Raw genomic sequence first — 18,390 nt, forward strand, 5'->3', positions numbered from 1 at the left:
TTCTTGTGGATGAAGTGTTTTGGAGTATTCTAGAGAGTTCTTGAATTGTGAAGATAAGAAATGAAATAAAATGAGCTTGGGGTCCCTTATACTTAACTTAAAAATCTAGTTTTTGTGAACAGTAGTCGGGGTGTACAGTGGCCATAAACCCAGTTTACGGTCCGTCCTTCATGACCGTATTTAAGCATATCATAAACAGAAAGGTTTGATGTAGGTCATGGTGGTTTACGATCACAGTTTACTGGCCATATTTCAATTTACGGTCCGTATTCTGAGTCGTATTTTACCATTTCAACATTTGACAGAAAGTTAAAGTTTTAATAGTTGGAAGACGATGGCACTTAACGGTTCGTAAATCACTTTACGGGTCGTATTCTGTTTTACGACCACTGGGCCGAAATGCAAATCTGCAACCTTCGCGTTTTCAAAACTCATGGGTAGTCATTCCCTTCTTAGTGAAACATCGTACACTCATACTCTTCGTTGGTCTATTCATTGTATTGTCACGAAAAATTTTCCGAGGTGTAACAGTGAGGCCAGTTCTTGATCAAATCTGAGGGTGATCTCCTATCCATGCCATGCCACCTGAAGATTTTTCTTATTTTGGATATGTACTTCGTTTTGGATATTTATGATTATTTCAGGCAGTTGTTCATTCTTTCGACAGTTATGTTTTAGAGTCCTTGTACGGTGATTTTCGGATATTTGGGGTTGTAATAGTGAGGATTTTTGCTCTTTTATTTATTTATGGCATGACTAGACAGTTTGGAGATTTCTATCATCGTTATATCCTTGAATCTATTAAAATTGTTTAATTAGTTGATAATTGGGTAGGGGGATTGGTTCGCCCAGTAGGGGAATTAGCGTGGGTACCATTCAAAGCTATTTGGGTCGTAACAATGGATATATTACATGAGGAAAAGACTAGAATATTCCGCCACATATGCGTGGTAGGACAGTAATTGGTTTCAAAAATTTAGAGTCAGTTTGAGTGGCTATTAATAATGTTCAGGGGTGGTGCATTCATTTCAGGGCAGTGTTGTTTGGTTGGAACCTGATGAATAGTGTTCATATCTCTAGAAGGACTTATGGGTTTCCAGTAAATCATTTTCACGGATTCGATGAGTTTCAGTTTGGATTTGAGGTACGATAGGTTTACCGAGTTTTATCAAGGTTTGCGAGTGGACTTAAAGATATTCTACCAAGAGCAGCTATTCGGACAGATATAATAGTTTACGTCGATACTTAATAATAATATAAAGGGGTACTTGGTTGTGAAAGTTCTTTAGAGTGATCGATAGTTTCCGACGGACTTGGCTCGACAAGTTATTCAGTGGTATGTTTCCTGCATTGTGGTGAAGGTTTAAGAAGACTTGGAACTAGCAGGGTTGACTATGAGTAAGATCTGTTTGATGGGATTGCTTAGAGTTGCTCCGATAAAGCAAGAATTCTTTTCTGGCAAGAGTAAGTCATGGTTTCGGGTTTGTCTTTGTGTGTATCTAAGAAATCGTGGTACAAAGAACTTGAGAAGGGTGAAAGAAAGGTTAGCGAAATCAGAGTATTATACCAGTTCAGAGTGGGTTTTTATGTCTAAAGGCTCATGCTGTTTGAGAATTATTTACGGGACCTATTGATCGTTCTCAGGGGTATGGCTATATCGAACCAAAGAATTCCGATAAAGGCAGCTCTTTTATTCAGGGACCAGTTATGAGAGAAATCTGAATATGGGAATATGGAATTTGGGTCTTTTGGCTAAGTTAAAGGAATTGACTGATGAAGAGAGATATTGCAGATTTTATGCCTAAGTGGGGGAATTGTCAGCATGTCAAGTATGAGCACCAAAGACCTGGTAGGGTGTTTCAGAGGATGCCTATTCCCAAGTGGAAGTGGGAAAAGATTGCCATGGATTTTTTGGTGGGTTTTCTGAAGACCCTGGCCAAGTATGATTCAGTTTGGGTCATTGTTGACCGGTTGACTGAGTCTGCTCATTTCATTCCAGTTCTGGTTACTTACACTGCGGAGAAGTTAGCCAGGATTTACATTCGTGATATTGTGCAATTACACGGGGTCCCTATTTCCATTGTTTCGGATCGAGGTCCCCAGTTTACTTCTAATTTCTGAAAGGCTTTCCAGATAGAGTTGGGTACTCAGTTGGACCTAGTGCATTTTTTCATCCCCAATCTGATGGTCAGTCCGAGAGGACTATTCAAGTGCTCGAGGATATGTTGAGAGTATGTGTCATTGATTTTGGAGGTCATTGGGACCAGTTCTTACCCCTAGCGGAGTTTGCATAGAACAATAGCTACCATTCGAGTATTGATATGGCGTCGTTCGAGGCTTTGTATGGTAGGAGGTGTCGTTCTCTTATTGGGTGGTGTGATGCATTTGAGGTTCTCCGTAGAGTTGGCAACGTTGCCTATGCGTTGGCCTTGCCACCAGGACTGTCCAGTGTTCATCCGGTCTTTCATGTGTCTATGTTGAAGATACCATTCAGATGGTACTTACGTTATCCATCGGGATTCAGTGTTGCTCGATGAGAATCTACCCTATGTGGAGGAGCCGATAGCGATCTTCGATAGGAAGGTTCGGAAGTTGAGGTCCAAGGAGATTGCTTCTGTGAAGGTTCAATGGAAGCATCGTCCTGTTAAGGAGGCTACTTGGGAGATTGAACCTGATATGCGCGAGAGATATCCCCAGTTGTTCGCTGATTCAGGTACATTTTCCCCGTTCTAATTCCTTGTTGCTCGAGGACGAACGATTGCTTAATAGGTATCTGTAACGACCTGTTTAACCGTTACGGTACTTTTGACCTTGTTGACCTTTTTTTGAGGTTCATTAGCTAATATTAGACTTGCGGGGATGGGTGGTACGATTTTCGAAGTCATTGGATAAATATTAGATTGGTTTTTTGTGATAATAAACCTTAAAGAAAAAATGTTTGACTCTAAGTTGACTTTTGGGTAACCATACATTTTTTGAAAATTCGTCGATTCCAAGATGTCCGGATGGTCATTTGTGACTTGCGGGTATGTTCGGTTCGTTTCCCAATGCATTAAAATGCGTTTTGGGACTTGGGTTGGAAAGTTGGTTTTTGGGTACTAGGGGTTGACTTGGTAAACGAGACCCCCGTCGGGAAATCTGAGGCTACGGGTGAGTTTGTAGCGCGTTTTTATGTGTGTTTCCATGGTTGTTTTATATCTATGGGGCCTCGGGTGATAGTCGAATTTCGTGTTGAGAATGGTCAAAAATAATAATTTTCTGGTGATTGGTGTCCGCCGCAGTGGCACCAGTAGCGCGGTAGCGGTATCGCCTTGGTGATAGCCTTGCCGTTATAGCGACTTAGTGTAATGTGGGGTGACAGTCGTAGCAGTCATGTCACCATGGCAGCGGTTCCGCCGTAGAGGATTGCAAACCGTTGTAGTGGTCAACGGGGACTTAAATGCCTTAAATCCTTTTTAAGACCCTGTCACTTCTCATTCTTTACTCTCGGTTCTAGAGCAATTTTGAGAGCAAAACAAGAGATTCAGAGGCAATTCTTCATTGGGGTAAGTTCACCTAACCCTAACATTATTTTATGATTCATAATCCACCTTAGAAACTCCCTACTTCATGCTAGAGTCTTCCCATAACATAATGATTAAAGAGGGTTTTTAGGGTTCTTTCTTGTATGAACTTTTGATTATCAAACCTCGATTTATTAATGGAATAAGCTTATATTAGTATGGGATTGATGGGTAATAGTTTTATAAACATGAATCCTTCATTATTAGTAACCAATTTATGAATTAGAGAGTTAGGGTTCATACCCAAAATTGGGGATTTCTCTTTAAATACGATTTTCGCTTAATGTTGAGTTGTTCTGGAAATTGATTGGTGGCTTTCCATCACTTAGACTTGAATTGCATGTTTCACTTTTGAATTTCCCGTTTTGCCCTTGTGGGCCCATTTCCCCAAATTCCATAGGCTTAAGTTGACCAAATTAAAAGCCTAGCAATATGGGTATTTTTCTTCATGATTTATAATCTAGATTACATTATAAATAGACCTTGAGTATTTGGAGGAATTAAAGGAAGGGAAAGGCGCTCACGTAATTTGTTTGGAATTCCTGTTCGGCACTCTAGGTAAGTTATGGCTTACCTTTTTGGTCAGAATCCGATTAGCGACTCGTATGTAGTACTAGGGAATTGTTGGAGACATCATGTAAACCTTAGAGTATGAAGTTTGGGATGAAATTCGTAGGTTGGTACTGTTGTGGGACTTGTGTGTTCATGCTTGTGGCCTGTAGAATCCCTAGGTTTATGCTTGGCTTTTCTTATGTGAATTGGTGGTTTCTATGTCTTATAGGAGACTGGATGGAAGGAACAGATTCATGCGATACTTTTACTATGATGGCTATCCTTATATGACTTGACTGGAATCCATATGTTATTTATGACATTCTCATTGCATGACATACTTCTCATATACATGATATATCTGTCTTGATCTTCATACTAGGAGATGGTGATGACGGAGGTAAGTATGATTCATGCGACAATACTATATTTGCATAACCATCTTTATGTTGTGTGATACGGAATGGTTAGCAATGATATTGGATGGAGGAGTCATTCTAGGTTGTGTGATACGGAATGACGGTACATGGACTTAGCGGTCCCTAATGGGTCATGACTATCGAGAGGTGGACATCGTCCCCCCCGGAGCATGTGTGTATCATTGCATTGCATTGCATTCCATTTGAATACACATTATATGTTCTTATTATCATTTGGATTGATATTGATCATCGGTGATATTTGAGTTATTGGGTGATTATTAGGTTATGTTTGGATTCGTGAAATATTTCAGACATCGTTTGGTAATTGATTGTACTACTTTGACTTGTTTACTTGTATCTGTCTATGAGCATGATTATCTTTCCATTTCCTTATTTGCATGCGTGATCTAACTGTTGTCGGCCTATGATGCTTACTCAGTACCATGTTTTATACTGATGCTACCTTGTTGTACTCTTTTTATGAGTGCAGAGTACGCTATTGGAGAGACTTCCACCCCCTGTGACTGATCTCGAGGCCTGATTTACTAGCATCCAGGGTGAGCACTTGGAAGATCTGCAGCCCGGATGGCTAATCTTTCATTACTTGTCTTATTCCCATCCTTGAGATAATATTTCTCTATGAGACTATGTATTTAGACTTCTATGTATTCAGACTTCATCTATGTAGTAGCTCTTGTACGACTTAGACCAAATTCATTTGGGCATGTATTATTCCGCACTGATTATTACTTTTATGTTAGACTTATTTATATTATAGTTGGGAGCTGATTTTTTTATTTGTTTGGGTGTTGGTTAAGGGACGGGTTCACCTACGAGGTGGGAAAATGGTAGGTACCCGCACGTTTCCCGAGTTGGGGCTTGACAATGATATTTATGAATACATTAGCTTTCCGGTTATGTAAGTAATTCAATTTTTCCTAGTAAGTAAGATTTCTCAGAAGTGAGTCGAAAGATTAGTCATCAGTGACGTAAAATGCAAAAAATATTGCAAAAGAAATATTCTTTCATGTTTCGCACATCAGGTAATGCTCGTGTCTAAAGTAAAAAATCACATTCATGTCCCACGCATCTATCATGCTTTTATACCCATGTCAATGTTCTAGCTTCTAAGTGATTTCCGAATATAATGTTGATTTTGATAATGATCGAGAAGGAAATGTAAGTGTTTTTAAAAAAAAAAAAACATTCAATAGAATCGACACATATCCCTTGAATAAAAGGAGAATTCCTAAGGTAAATGTCTTAGTTTTACTCCAATGTTATGCTATCTACGTTTTCACGTACTCGTACCCACGATCCACTTCTTCAAGCATCCACTTATAGTGGTATCATAACAATGATGTTGATAGGCAATGATAAAAGTAAGTCAAGATGGATGTCCTACCCACGATTCTATGTGAATTCGTGCTTATGTTCCTCTGGCTAATGTTTTATGATCAAAATGACAATATTCAATTATGAGGGTAGGTTATATGAGTAAAGGAGATGTCGGGCTAATGTTGAGTTTCCTCTCCAAGGGAATGAAACTATCTCGTAACTTGGCACAAAGGGTGCTCTTGCTTTCACTATGTACCTATGTGTTGTTTATGTTCAAAGTCACTTTCTACTCATGTCTTAGGTGCTTGATGAATGAAGTATTCATGTTTATGATTCTTTCCCTCATGAGCTTTATTTTATGAAGATGGTGTTGACTTATAGTGATAAGAGTAAGCTATGTTGAACCATGTCCCATTCTTTTAGTATATCTAAGTTCTAAAGGTAATTCTTTATTTCCGCCCTAGGTCCCTGATTACCCAAGAGTGAAGCCCACAATCGTACCCCATGCAAGTCAAACTTATGTCTTATTATTACTTCAATACTCATGAACTCATGACCAAATGCTAGAGTTTGTAACAACGATGTACCCATGCAAATGTCATGTTGCTCATGTCCACATGCCTGATGTCATGCTATTCGCGTATTCACGTTTTATGCCATAATAATCATGTTTCCATGTACGCATGTTCCATGTTAAGTCTTTTATGTTCTACGTACCCATGTCACGTCCACACTCTAAAATGAAGTGTCTCATAAGATTTGATAGCTATGATTCCTGTCCTCTCAATCCTTATGATTCACTCACGATAATGGAGTTGATGAATGAAAAGCAAGATAATCTAAGGTAGTCGCATCTAAGTTTTAGAGCGCACAATATAAGGTTCAAAATAATGTACGTTCCAATTTAAAAAGGAGTTCCTTTCATGTACGCAGTGGTACTTATTTCAAAAGTATTCTACTCAGACTTGACGTATTCATGTCATGCCTATGCTCGAGCTTCATGTTATATGTTAGGATCCCATTCATGTTCTATGACTCATGCCTGTCTCATTAGTACCGAGTTACGCCATCATTGAAGGCCCAAGTCGTACTCTTATCTCATATGTCTGCCGTGGTAAATATACAGACATCTATGATTAAGTCTCTAAATGTTCATATCTGATCTCTGCTCAGCATTTAGATCTGATGTTGTAATGTTCATGTTTTCTGCATTCAGATCTTATGTTATGATATCCATGTTTTCACGTATTTAGATCTCATGTCAGTTCAACACTAGTGTATCCACGTCGGCCAGTATTCATGTTCCATGTTTATGCTTCTCACATCCATGCAATCGTGTCAAGTTCATGCTCATGTTCCAGTACTCATGTCCTTCGTGCCTACGAATAGTTTCTCAAATACTATGTATAATATTCATGTATTCACTCATTTTAATATATGTGTGTTCATGTCAGATCGGGATTCATGACAGTTAGTAGTCACGTATTCATGTCAGTTTAGTATTCATGTTAGCCACGTCCATGTTTCAGTTACCCTGTTATGTTATGCCACGCATATTATTATACTCTGTGAGGTTTGTGTTGTGCTCTGGTTAGCTGACAGGTGTTTGAGGAATGTTGGGATAGTCCTATCTACAAAGGAAACGTTGTCGAAATTTTTGTATAATTCCAGAGTTTGTCCCACTTCTAGCCACGACCATCATTCGAGGACAAATGATCCATGTCTCATGATTCACGTTCATGTATTCACTACTCATGTCTCATGTTCCCATGTTCATGTTTTCATGTAATAATGTCATTTCAGTCCCCATGTTCTATGTCACGTTTCTTCACGCTCATGTATTCATGCCATGTCCCTAAGTTCTTGCGTTAATCACATTCCTAGCCATGACCCATCATTCGAGGACGAACGATCCCAATAGGGAGATATTGTAACACCTCGTACCTTCGGGCTGAGGTATGACCCTTATGATGGGAACATAATGGAACCAAGATGAGGAGTATAGGAAGTGTTTCGAAAACCAATCAAGTTATAAGAAGAATCTTTGAGCAAAGTATAGTCGGAAGCTACTCTACGGGCCATGTTTTCAAAGTATAGGGAATTTGAGGGGAAAAAATGAAGTTGTAGCCCTTTGAAATACCTTTCTAATGATACATAGTGCAGCTCAAACAGTGCTCTATGCTAAGAGTTATGCCTATTTTACTAACGCTGGTCAGAGTAGAATTTTCAGATTTTGGGTTATGTTTTTTAGCCTTTTCTTACTTGAATTTAGGCTCCTTATTTTATTATTTTAGGAAGTAAAAACGTCCCTGACACTATTTAAAACCCTAAGAGACTATTTATTCTGCCTTCATCCCTAAAGAACCTACGCACTCCAATCCATCAAGAACTGTAAGAAACTCATTCTTGCAATCAAGAAACCGTCAAGAGTTTGGTTTGGCGATCTAGTTTCCTATGATTTCCTCCAAGGTAAATCTTTTAATCAAGAACCTTTGTATTCTACTGTAACATCCCGTAAATCCGAGTTAGGTGTGAATGTGTAAAAATCTAGTGTTAAGATGATATTATACCTATACGAATCCATTCTTGATGAATTCGGGTAGAAGATGGTCGTTTTGAAGTCAAACCAACAATTGAAGTTCTTAAGGGCTGTTAAATTTGCCTAAGTTTTAGTAGGTCTGTCTTCTGGCCGATTTTCATGAACATGTATTACGAATTTGGAAAAACTTCCTTGATGAAAGTTGTAGATCTTTGAAATATATTTCCAATGGTAGGTCGCCCAGCCCGAGAAATGTTATGTACAAAAAGTTATGTCCATTTTACTGAAGGGCACAAAAGCTGGAGATTTCGCCCAAAGTACGCCCAGAAAGTACAGGACGTACTTTAAAGCACGAGATGTCCTTTTGGACATACTTCATCCATTCCTAACTGGTTTTTGTATCCTAAGTATGGGCTACAAGTATGGGACGTACTTCAAAGTACGGGACATATTTGTAGGTCGTACTTTCACCGTTTCTGGTAGAAAATTTGGGTTTAAAATGGGTATGGTCTTATTTTGTTCCCATTTTTTTTCATACTTCCAAACCCTAAGCACGAAAATCATCCCTCCAAGTCTTTAAATCAAAGGTAAAAACACCCTTAACATTACTAATCTATTCTAACATCAAACCCATGATTCTTACCATGATTCTTGTGATCAAAACCTAGGGTTTGAGAGCATAATTCTTCCTAAAGTGATTCAAGCTAGGGTTTGGGTGTTCTTCATTAGGAAAGTTAAATGTTAAACTTTGTTTGACATATGAAGGTATGTCTCTTTTAAAAATCATTTTTTACTATAAGGATGATTTGTATGTCTCTCTTTTTGAAAACTAATTTTGAATGAAAATCACTTTTGAACCTATTGTTAGAAGTATAAATTTTATTCAAGATTCTTTAATGAATGAAAGGAAAAGTAATCTTTTCATATTTCTTGAACTCTAATTCATCTCTAAATGGTGGTTAATGTGTGTGAGGGGACAAACCCACATTAAACCTAGATTGTAACAAACCCTATATATGTATAAGATATTATGAATATTTTCCTGTATGAGAGATGCTTAATAATGATGGTTAAGAGGTGGTAATGAGATTCTTATTAATGAATTAAGACATGGAAATCTTTTGTAAAGGAGTTATAGGTTTTCAAAACATTGATTGGAATGACTTATTCTTTCGATATGGCATAATGAACTTTAATGTTTTTGATGGTGTGACTACTTTGAGATAAATTGTGAATCGGCTTCTATGCCATGGACCTTGTTGTTGTGTTTGCCTTGCTATTCGGAAGGAAGAGTAGCCATTATGCTAGTGTATTAATTGCCTTGCTATTCGGGGGGAAGAGTAGCCACTTCCGGGTTCGCTACTTGGGGTGTATTAATGGCCTTGCTATTTGGGAGGAAGAGTAGCCACCGTGAATCAATATTCTGGTGTATTGTGCAGTGTTGTTGATATTGAGTTAGGCCTATTTAGGCGATTGTGATATCCATCTTTATTATGCAACTGGTATTTATGCCTGATCGATTTAAAGCATAATGGAAACTGGGATTTTAAAATGGCTTGTAAACTGATTAACAAATAATATTAAGAATCACCAAGTGGAATAACCATTTTTATACTATCTTTTCTGGACTGATTTCTTTTTGTATTATTATAATTTATTTTCATATTACTTGTTGTCCCCGAGGCACCAACTGAGTACGAATTACTCAGGTATACCATTGTTGTTTTTGATGCTATGTTAGGTAATGAAGAAGAGCGGGCTCTTGATTCTTTAGGCGCTTAGGAAGGACTTGATGTTGCTGCTGATTTGGTGAGCCCACACGTTCATTCATGGGACACCCTATTTATTCGTTCATTTATTATTAGTTTTTGGGCAGTGTCCCGATGAGTCAAACTATTATCTCTTTGTCCTAGAAGCTCTATAGTATACATTCTTGTGGGTAGTTGTTGAGTTATTGATTAACTCTTAGGCACGTTGTTATGTTTGACAAATATTGATTACTAAAGACTTCCGCTGAATCAATTCATATATGCATGATTTGTTTACCTTTATTTTGTAAACTGTTGGAGGTGAAGGTTGAACCTGGTGGGTTCAAGTATTATTATAATGTTGTTTAGGTTCTTCCGATGTTGTTCATGACGTCGGATGCCGGTCACGTCTAGGGTGGGTTTTGGGGCATGACAAGCTTGGTATCAGAGCCTAGGTTTAAATACGTCCTTGGATTATTGTCGGTGTCTGTGGGGCTGTGTCTAGTGGAGTTTTCCTTGTGCAGCTTGATCACCTGCATGACCGAGAAACTCCCAACACATTTTAGGTGTTTATATTCTTCTTGATTCTAGATTGTGCTGTAGAGCTTAAAGTCCTTTTAGGATCGTTCTAATTCGCTCGTTAATTCATGCCTTGCAGAAATGGCTCTAACGCGATCCAAAAATGGTAACCGAGGACGTCCTGCGGGAGTTAACTGAAATCTTGGGGGCGCGAATACTGGTAATGGAAATGATGCTGGAAATCAAGCACCACCACTAGCACCGCCTGCTCCTGCTGTTCATGCTGTAGGTGTACCTGAGATTGGTACTATGCAAACGGCTATTCAAATGTTGACTGCATTGGTTGCTGCTCAGCAGCAGCGTGGAGCTGTGGGACCTCACGGTGGAGGCAGACTTAAGCAATTCCTCGGCTTGAATTCACTAGAGTTCTTTGGGTCACGAGAGATGGATGACTCCCAACACTTTTTAGATAAGACCTTCAAGGCATTGAGGGCAATAGATGCCCGGGATTCTGAAGCTATAAGGCTTGCTTCTTATCAGTTGAAGGATGTTGCTCATATATGGTTTGAGATGTGGGAATCTGAGAGGGGTGACACTGCTTTAGCTCCGACATGGACTGAATTTGAAAAGGCATTCATGGGAAGGTTCTTGTCTGCTGAAGAAAGAATTGCTATGGCTATAAAGTTTAAAAGCTAGAGCAAGGTCACAAGTCTGTTCGTGAGTATAGTTTGGAGTTCACCCGTCTGTCAAGGTATGCTTTATACATGATTCTGACTGAAAAGCATAAGTTGACTCATTTTGTGAAAGGCTTGGTACCATGTATCAAGTATGGATGTGCTGCTGTGGCTATGTCTCCTACTTGCACTTTCTCATCTCTGGTTAGGTTTACTGAACAACAAGAGAGTTGGAAAAATGAGAAGAGGGTGGATCGAGATCAGAACAAAAAGGCCCGATCGGTAGGTGGTTTTAGTGGTAATAATTATAAGGGAGGTCAGTGTAAAGGGTATTCGGCACCTGCTCAGTCTGGCGCATATTCGAATGCTAGTGTACCTTCTGGTAGGCAAGGCCAGAAGAATAACAACCAAAGTAGGTTCTCCAAAGGTAGTAGTCGGTCTGCTATATTGGAGGATTGTATCTGTCATCACTGTGGTATTAGGGGGCATCTTAAGAGGGACTGCAGAAAGTGGCTACGAGAGATGGTGTCACACCCCAACCTTGGTAAGGCGTGACTAGCACTCGGCACCCTACGGGAACCGAGCGAACCAACTGTAACTCACGTTTTCTGTATCTCGAAAGGAAACATATGACCAAGGTACTATAAGCCATAGGTGCACAAGCCCAAAAGATAACATACTTATGTCTTCAAAATAATCTCGAGTGCATGTGCCGGTAAGGCTATCCATAATAATGATACAACATAGTACAAGTCGAGATAATTATAAGATATCTAACTGTGCATATTTGTTTACGAGCCTCTACAAGAGTACATGACGTAAAGTGGCCGGAACAGGGCCCCGCCATACCCATGCAAATGCATATGCAGCCATGCTGACTCACAGGGAAACTCCGAAGCAAGTGGAGCGCCACGACTCTGCCTACTGAGCTGGTATCCTTACTGAAAGATCCGTCAAGCTGTATCTCAAGACCTGCGGGCATGAAACCTAGCGCCCCCAGCAAAAGGACGTCAGTACGAGCAATGTACTGAGTATGCAAGGTGGAAAGTGAAACAAAATATCCATATACAAAAGATGAGAAGAATAAGAACCAACCTGGCATTTCTAAACTACCGATGGAAATCTAGCATATGTATACATACATCTTCATCTTCTTGCGATCTTTACTAAGTCTGTATACCCTACCATAGTCCTGATTACCTTATCATCAAACGTTATCTGAACATGTGTTGCAGCGTGCAACCCGATCCATATATACTACATGTCTCTCTCTATACTTTTGCATGCTTAACCATATCTATGTGCAGTACTGTGCCTTTATCTTACTAATCATCCTATACTAACTGCCCAACTGATCAGTGGTAACTGCCCAATAGGCTGCAGTCCGGTGGTAATAACTGCCCGTCCGATTATCGCCCGACGATAGAGCGAAATTGCCCGACTGATCAGCGGTAACTGCCCGACTGGCTGCAGTCCAGTGGTAAATATATACATCTGCCCAACCGACCGTAGCACGGTGGTAACATCTGCCCGACTGGTCGTAGACCAATGGTAATTATAATCAACATTATAACTAAACTTCTACAAGTAATCTCTATACACTTCCCGTGGTCATCACTTAACTCGTAGGCTCTACATAATCACATAAGACTTATAAGCACAGCTCAGGGCATTAGTACTTCTTCCCACTTGACTAGACTATAACCAAATCCTAAGATACAACATGAACCTCTCTTCGAACATTTAATACCTCATTAGGGATCCTCTACCAGCACTCTATTCATGTCCTATAAACATTGCTTAACCTGTTCCTAAACTCGTTGGATTATTATTATGGAACTGTCATCATGAACACGTCTCACCTTGAACGAACAAGGTCATAAGCTGAGATCAACATCAATGAATAACACCAATAGCCATGAAACAAGCTCAACGATATCACAAGAACATCGGGAACTATAAGCTTTGGTACATTTAGAAACGATTTTATTGACGATGTCATATATACATAGGTTTACAACAAAGGAATCATGCCTTATGAAAGAAAGGTTTAGCCTTTAGATATCTCCAATATTTTCCTTGAATTCCAACCAAGATGCACCGCAATACGATAGTATAATCGCAACTACGCGTTGTCCAAACTTAAATCCGTAGATTATACTTAATTCGCGTTAAAATCTTGTGGACAGAAATTGGGAGAAATTTTAGAACATTTGGGAAATATTTGGAGTATTTTGGGGCTGAAAATGAGGTTTTGGATCAGATTTGGTCCTTAAATAGTGGGTCAAATTCGGGTCGGGTCACTGTAGAAGTACTGTAGCAAGTCGTACTGTAGCAGAATTGTAGCAGCCCGGTTACTGTAGTAGCGTTTTTGCTCTGTCAGCCTAACTTGTAACGTCCATAATTCTCTACTCCGATGTCCTATCGATAAGAGCTTTGTTTCGTTAGAAACTAGACTCGACGAACTTCATTTTAGGCTTTTGTTTCACTTCAAAACACTTCATATGCTAAGAGATATTAGTCCCTCAAGTTGGACCAAAATTTTCGCACAAAACATTACCCATCCTTTCTCCAAAGTCGTACTACTTTATTTCTTCCACTCATTTCCTTATAAAACCTTCCGGTATACCTTATATACTGTTATATCCCGTGTTTTCACACGTTTGGAAAAATTCGATAAATATTGGATTCTTGAGATATAAGGTTAAATTTGATAGTTTGTTGAACATAAGAGTTATGTATGAAAGAATATTATCGTGGAAGTGTGGGATAAGCCTAAGGGCAAAACGTGGAATTTCGGAAATTGGTTTCGGGAATTGCAAAAATAAAATTTGTAGCCATTTGGGCTTGCAAAAATAAGAAGCACAATGAGGCCCATTTCTTGATATGGCCCAAACCCATGCCTTTAAGATATTTCCCATGTGCTAATTAGTGAATATTAGTCTTTAACTCTTAAGAAGGTTCAAGAGAAAAATAAGACAAGGAAAGAAAAACAAGAACAAGAGCAACACTAGAGACCATTTCGGGTTTGGCATAGAAAAATTACCCCCTCCAAATCTTGCCTCCAAAATTATTTTCTTGTTGGAATCCTACTAATTCTAGGTCCCTTCTCAACTTGGTGTAGTTGGTTTGGAATAAAGAGGTCTTGTTCCTTCAAGTTGACCTTATATTCAAGTGAAGAAGATTGAGTAAAAAGGTAAGAATTTATCCCTTATTATTGTGTTATGAAGTCTTGTTTGTGTTGTAGTATGTAGAAATGAGTTGATTGTGTGAAGAAATGGAAGTTTGCAAAGTAGGTGTGTGTTATAGCTATATGGCCGTGAGTATGTATATGTTGTATAGCCACAATGTATAGAATTCATGTTATATCTTAGTTGTGGTTGTGTGAAATGCATATAGGAATTGAAAGTTGCATGAATTTAGTTGATGTTGATAGAAGGGCATATGGTCGTGTACTATGTTGAAGTTGGAATGGAATGGATTAAGTTTGTTTAGTATGTTAGTTGTGTTATTGAGATTCTTGTAATGTAAATGAAGTTAGAATGATAAAAGTTTGTATCGAAATGAAATATGGAAGCTTATGTCGTTTTAGTACGATTTTATGACATTATGAAAATGAAGTTATTAGGTTGCTAATTATGACAAGTATTGATGAACTTGGAAGAAGGAAACATGTTATGAATACGTATGCCAAAGATTAGGAGTTTTGGATAAATTATGACTATGGCGGAAAGTTGTATATTATGTATATCGAGTGTATAACTTAAGGAAAATGATATGAAATGTCTCTAAATCTATATTGTGATGATCTTGAGTGATAATGGATGTGAAATCAATGATGTTAGTTTGAAAGTTTGGGTTAGAATGAAGGTTATGTCAACTTGTGAGAAAAATTACTAGTTGAAGGATAATTGTGTTTTTAATGTTCTTTGTTGATGTTGATGTTGATGTTGTTGTTTGGGTTGTTGTTGATTGATTTGGCCGAGTTGAATTCTCGGGGGTGCTATATGTATAGGGGAAGTGCTGCCGAAATTTCGGTAGACAAATAAGAGTTGAATTGAACTTGTAGCATCTATAACCTACAATTGGTAAATGTGACCATTTGCAGATTTTCGACGAAACGGAGAGTGAGCTTGGATAGGCTTAAAAAGCTCAAAAGGTATGTAAAGCTACCCCGATCCTTCTTTTGGCATGTCTAAGTGTTTTAGGATCGGATTCGGGCCTCAAAAGACCTTCTTGGCCATCGGAATCCGCAAGAGAAAATCTCAGTTTTTCCTTCAGTAGAATTGAACCATTTTGATATGCTTTCCTGAAATTATGCAAACTTTCTCTAAACTCCTTGAAAAGCTATAGAATGTCCGTAGAACCTTTATAGGTGACCCCATAAGCTTAAAGGGCGTAATTTGAGCCCACCGCCTTGCTTGTTCCGAGGTGGGCCCGCTATTCTCGGTTTTGCCCTTAATGTACTAAAGTCTCCTTTTCGAACGATTTTTGAAAGAAACGTTTCGACTACCCTTTTTATTACCTAACGAATATGGTTTTAAATATTCTATTAAGTCTGATAAATTATTTTGACACTCGGAACGACTTCAGGAAGGTTATGCTTCTGTAATTTATTATGATGTCCGAAATGCTTTTATTATGATCCCGTCCGACTTCATTGGATGTGTTTGTCATTAATATGCCTCATCGAGTCTCTGAAAATATTTATGATATTTTAACTGCATTTAGTTTCTCACTACTCTATTCGTGGATGCCCCAATGATTCCCACACTGAGCCCGGGCCAGGATATGTTGTCAAGCGTAATCCCCTACATTGTTCGCCGTGCCTCGATGTGAGGGGGCAGGTATACGCGTACATGGGTTTGTGGAGTATGTTGTGCCATGTACGTTTGTTCTGATATGATTTACTATGGCCATCTGATATGACATATTGTGTTTTGGGGTTATGCCCCTATTCTGATTCTTCTGTGTTGTGGCACCAGCGTCGGGTGGGTGACCACGTTCTGTCTGCCGAGTCCCTTGGCAGGGGCCGGATTTGATATGACATATGTTTCTGTACACACTCCGCATGTTTTGAAAATATATATTTGATACCTTGTATTTTCTGTTTACTTTCTGTACATTATATACCAGTTATGATTTTGTTTCTGCAACTCAGGCTTTACATATTCAGTACATATTTCGTACTGACCCCCTTTCCTCGGGGGCTGCGTTTTCATGCCGCGCAGGTACTGACGACAGGTTTGCCGATCCGTCTGTCTAGGATATCTTTTCCGCCATTTGGAGCGCTCTTTTATTCAGAGCCATCTTTTGGTACAGTCTGTCACTTCTATATGTGTATATTCTCGTTCATGGGTACGGCGGGGCCCTGTCCCGCCATATGATTCTGTTGGTCCATTTAGAGGTCTGTAGACATGTTTGTGGGTTGGGATCTTTCTGTACAGATATGTGTATGTGTTGTGTTTGGGCGATCCCCTTCGTCGCGGCGGCCGGTCCGCATATATCTAGATGTTGCTTTGTTGGCCCTGTGAGGCCTTTGTTGGTATTTTCTGCGTGCAGGGTATTTGGGATAGTCCGTAAAACAAAGGAAACTCTGCCGAAATTTTTCTGGAAATTATCTAAATTTAGAATAAAGCCTTGTTGGCTTCTGCCATATACTAGAATGCGTTTCAGTGCCCAGATCGGGCACTAGTCACGGCCTACGGGGTTGGGTCGTGACAAAAGTGGTATCAGAGCGGTTCGTCCTCGGAATGTCTACAGACCGTGTCTAGTAGAGTCTTGTTTATCGGTGTGTTGTGCACCACACCTATAGACGGGAGGCTACAGGGCATTTAGGTTACTACCCTTCTTTCTGTCTTAGATCGTGCGATAGAACTGTGTTATCAGGATGATTCCTCCCTAACAAATTGTTACATTTGCAGTTATGCCTCCAAAAAAGGCGACAGCGGCCCAAAAGGCCAAGGCAACGGCTACGGGAGAGACTAGTCGGGCCCAGAGGGTTACCAGGGCCCATGCTCATATTGCTCCTGATGTTTTGCCCCCGGCAGAGGGCTCTTCTACACCGCCACATATAGAGGAGATTGGAGCAGCAGCAGCTGCAGGTCGAGGGGCGGCTCCACCGCCAGCTCCCGATATTCCAGTACCTGAGCCTCCAGCTCCACGGCCAGGGACTGAGGATCAGACTATGAGAGAGGCAGTCCAGCTATTGACTAGACTTGTGGCAGGACAGGTTCAGGGGCACGGACTGGGAGGTGACCGGGCTTACAGGCGTGACAGTTCGAGAGCCCGTGAGTTCTTGACTTGTGGCCCTCCAGAGTTCTTCGGGAGAAAGCCCGAGGAGGATCCCGAGGAGTTCATCAGGAAGATGCGGCGCACCTTACAGTTTATTAATGCTTCCGCGACAGAGTCAGTCACATTGGCTTCTTACCGGTTGTATGATATAGCGGCAAATTGGTACGAGTCATGGGAGTTATCCAGAGGCGACGACGCTCCCCCAGCAGTTTGGGATGATTTTTCTGAGGCTTTTCTTAGCCACTTTCTGCCTCCGGAGCTACGGCGAGCCAAGGCTGACAGATTCTTATTGCTGAGACAAAGGGGTCGCAGTGTTCGAGAGTACAGTATGGAGTTCGACTCATTGGCCCGATACGCACCTGCTGTGGTAGCTACTATGGCTGACAGGATGCACAGGTATATTATGGGGCTGGACCGTTATTTTGTCGACAGCTGTTTAGTATTGGCTGCTCAGCCCGGCATGGATATTGCCCGGATTCAGGCCCACGCCCAGGGCATGGAGGACCGGCATAGGGAGCGTCAGCCTGATAGGAGCCAGGATCGGAGACAGCCCAAGAGGGCCAGATCATCTGGCTATTCTGGAGATTCTCGGGGCAGGCAGCCTCAGCAGCCGCAGCAGCCTAGCAGACATCTATCCTAGCCGGCTCAGAGCGCACCTCCACAGCCTACAGGTCGCAGATTTGATAGCCCAGGTTATTCAGGAGCAGGTCAGAGCTCCAGGGCTTCAGGTTCGCGGACAGA

This window comes from Lycium barbarum, chromosome 8 (genome assembly GCF_019175385.1).
Source record: "Lycium barbarum isolate Lr01 chromosome 8, ASM1917538v2, whole genome shotgun sequence".
Classification (NCBI taxonomy): domain Eukaryota; kingdom Viridiplantae; phylum Streptophyta; class Magnoliopsida; order Solanales; family Solanaceae; genus Lycium; species Lycium barbarum.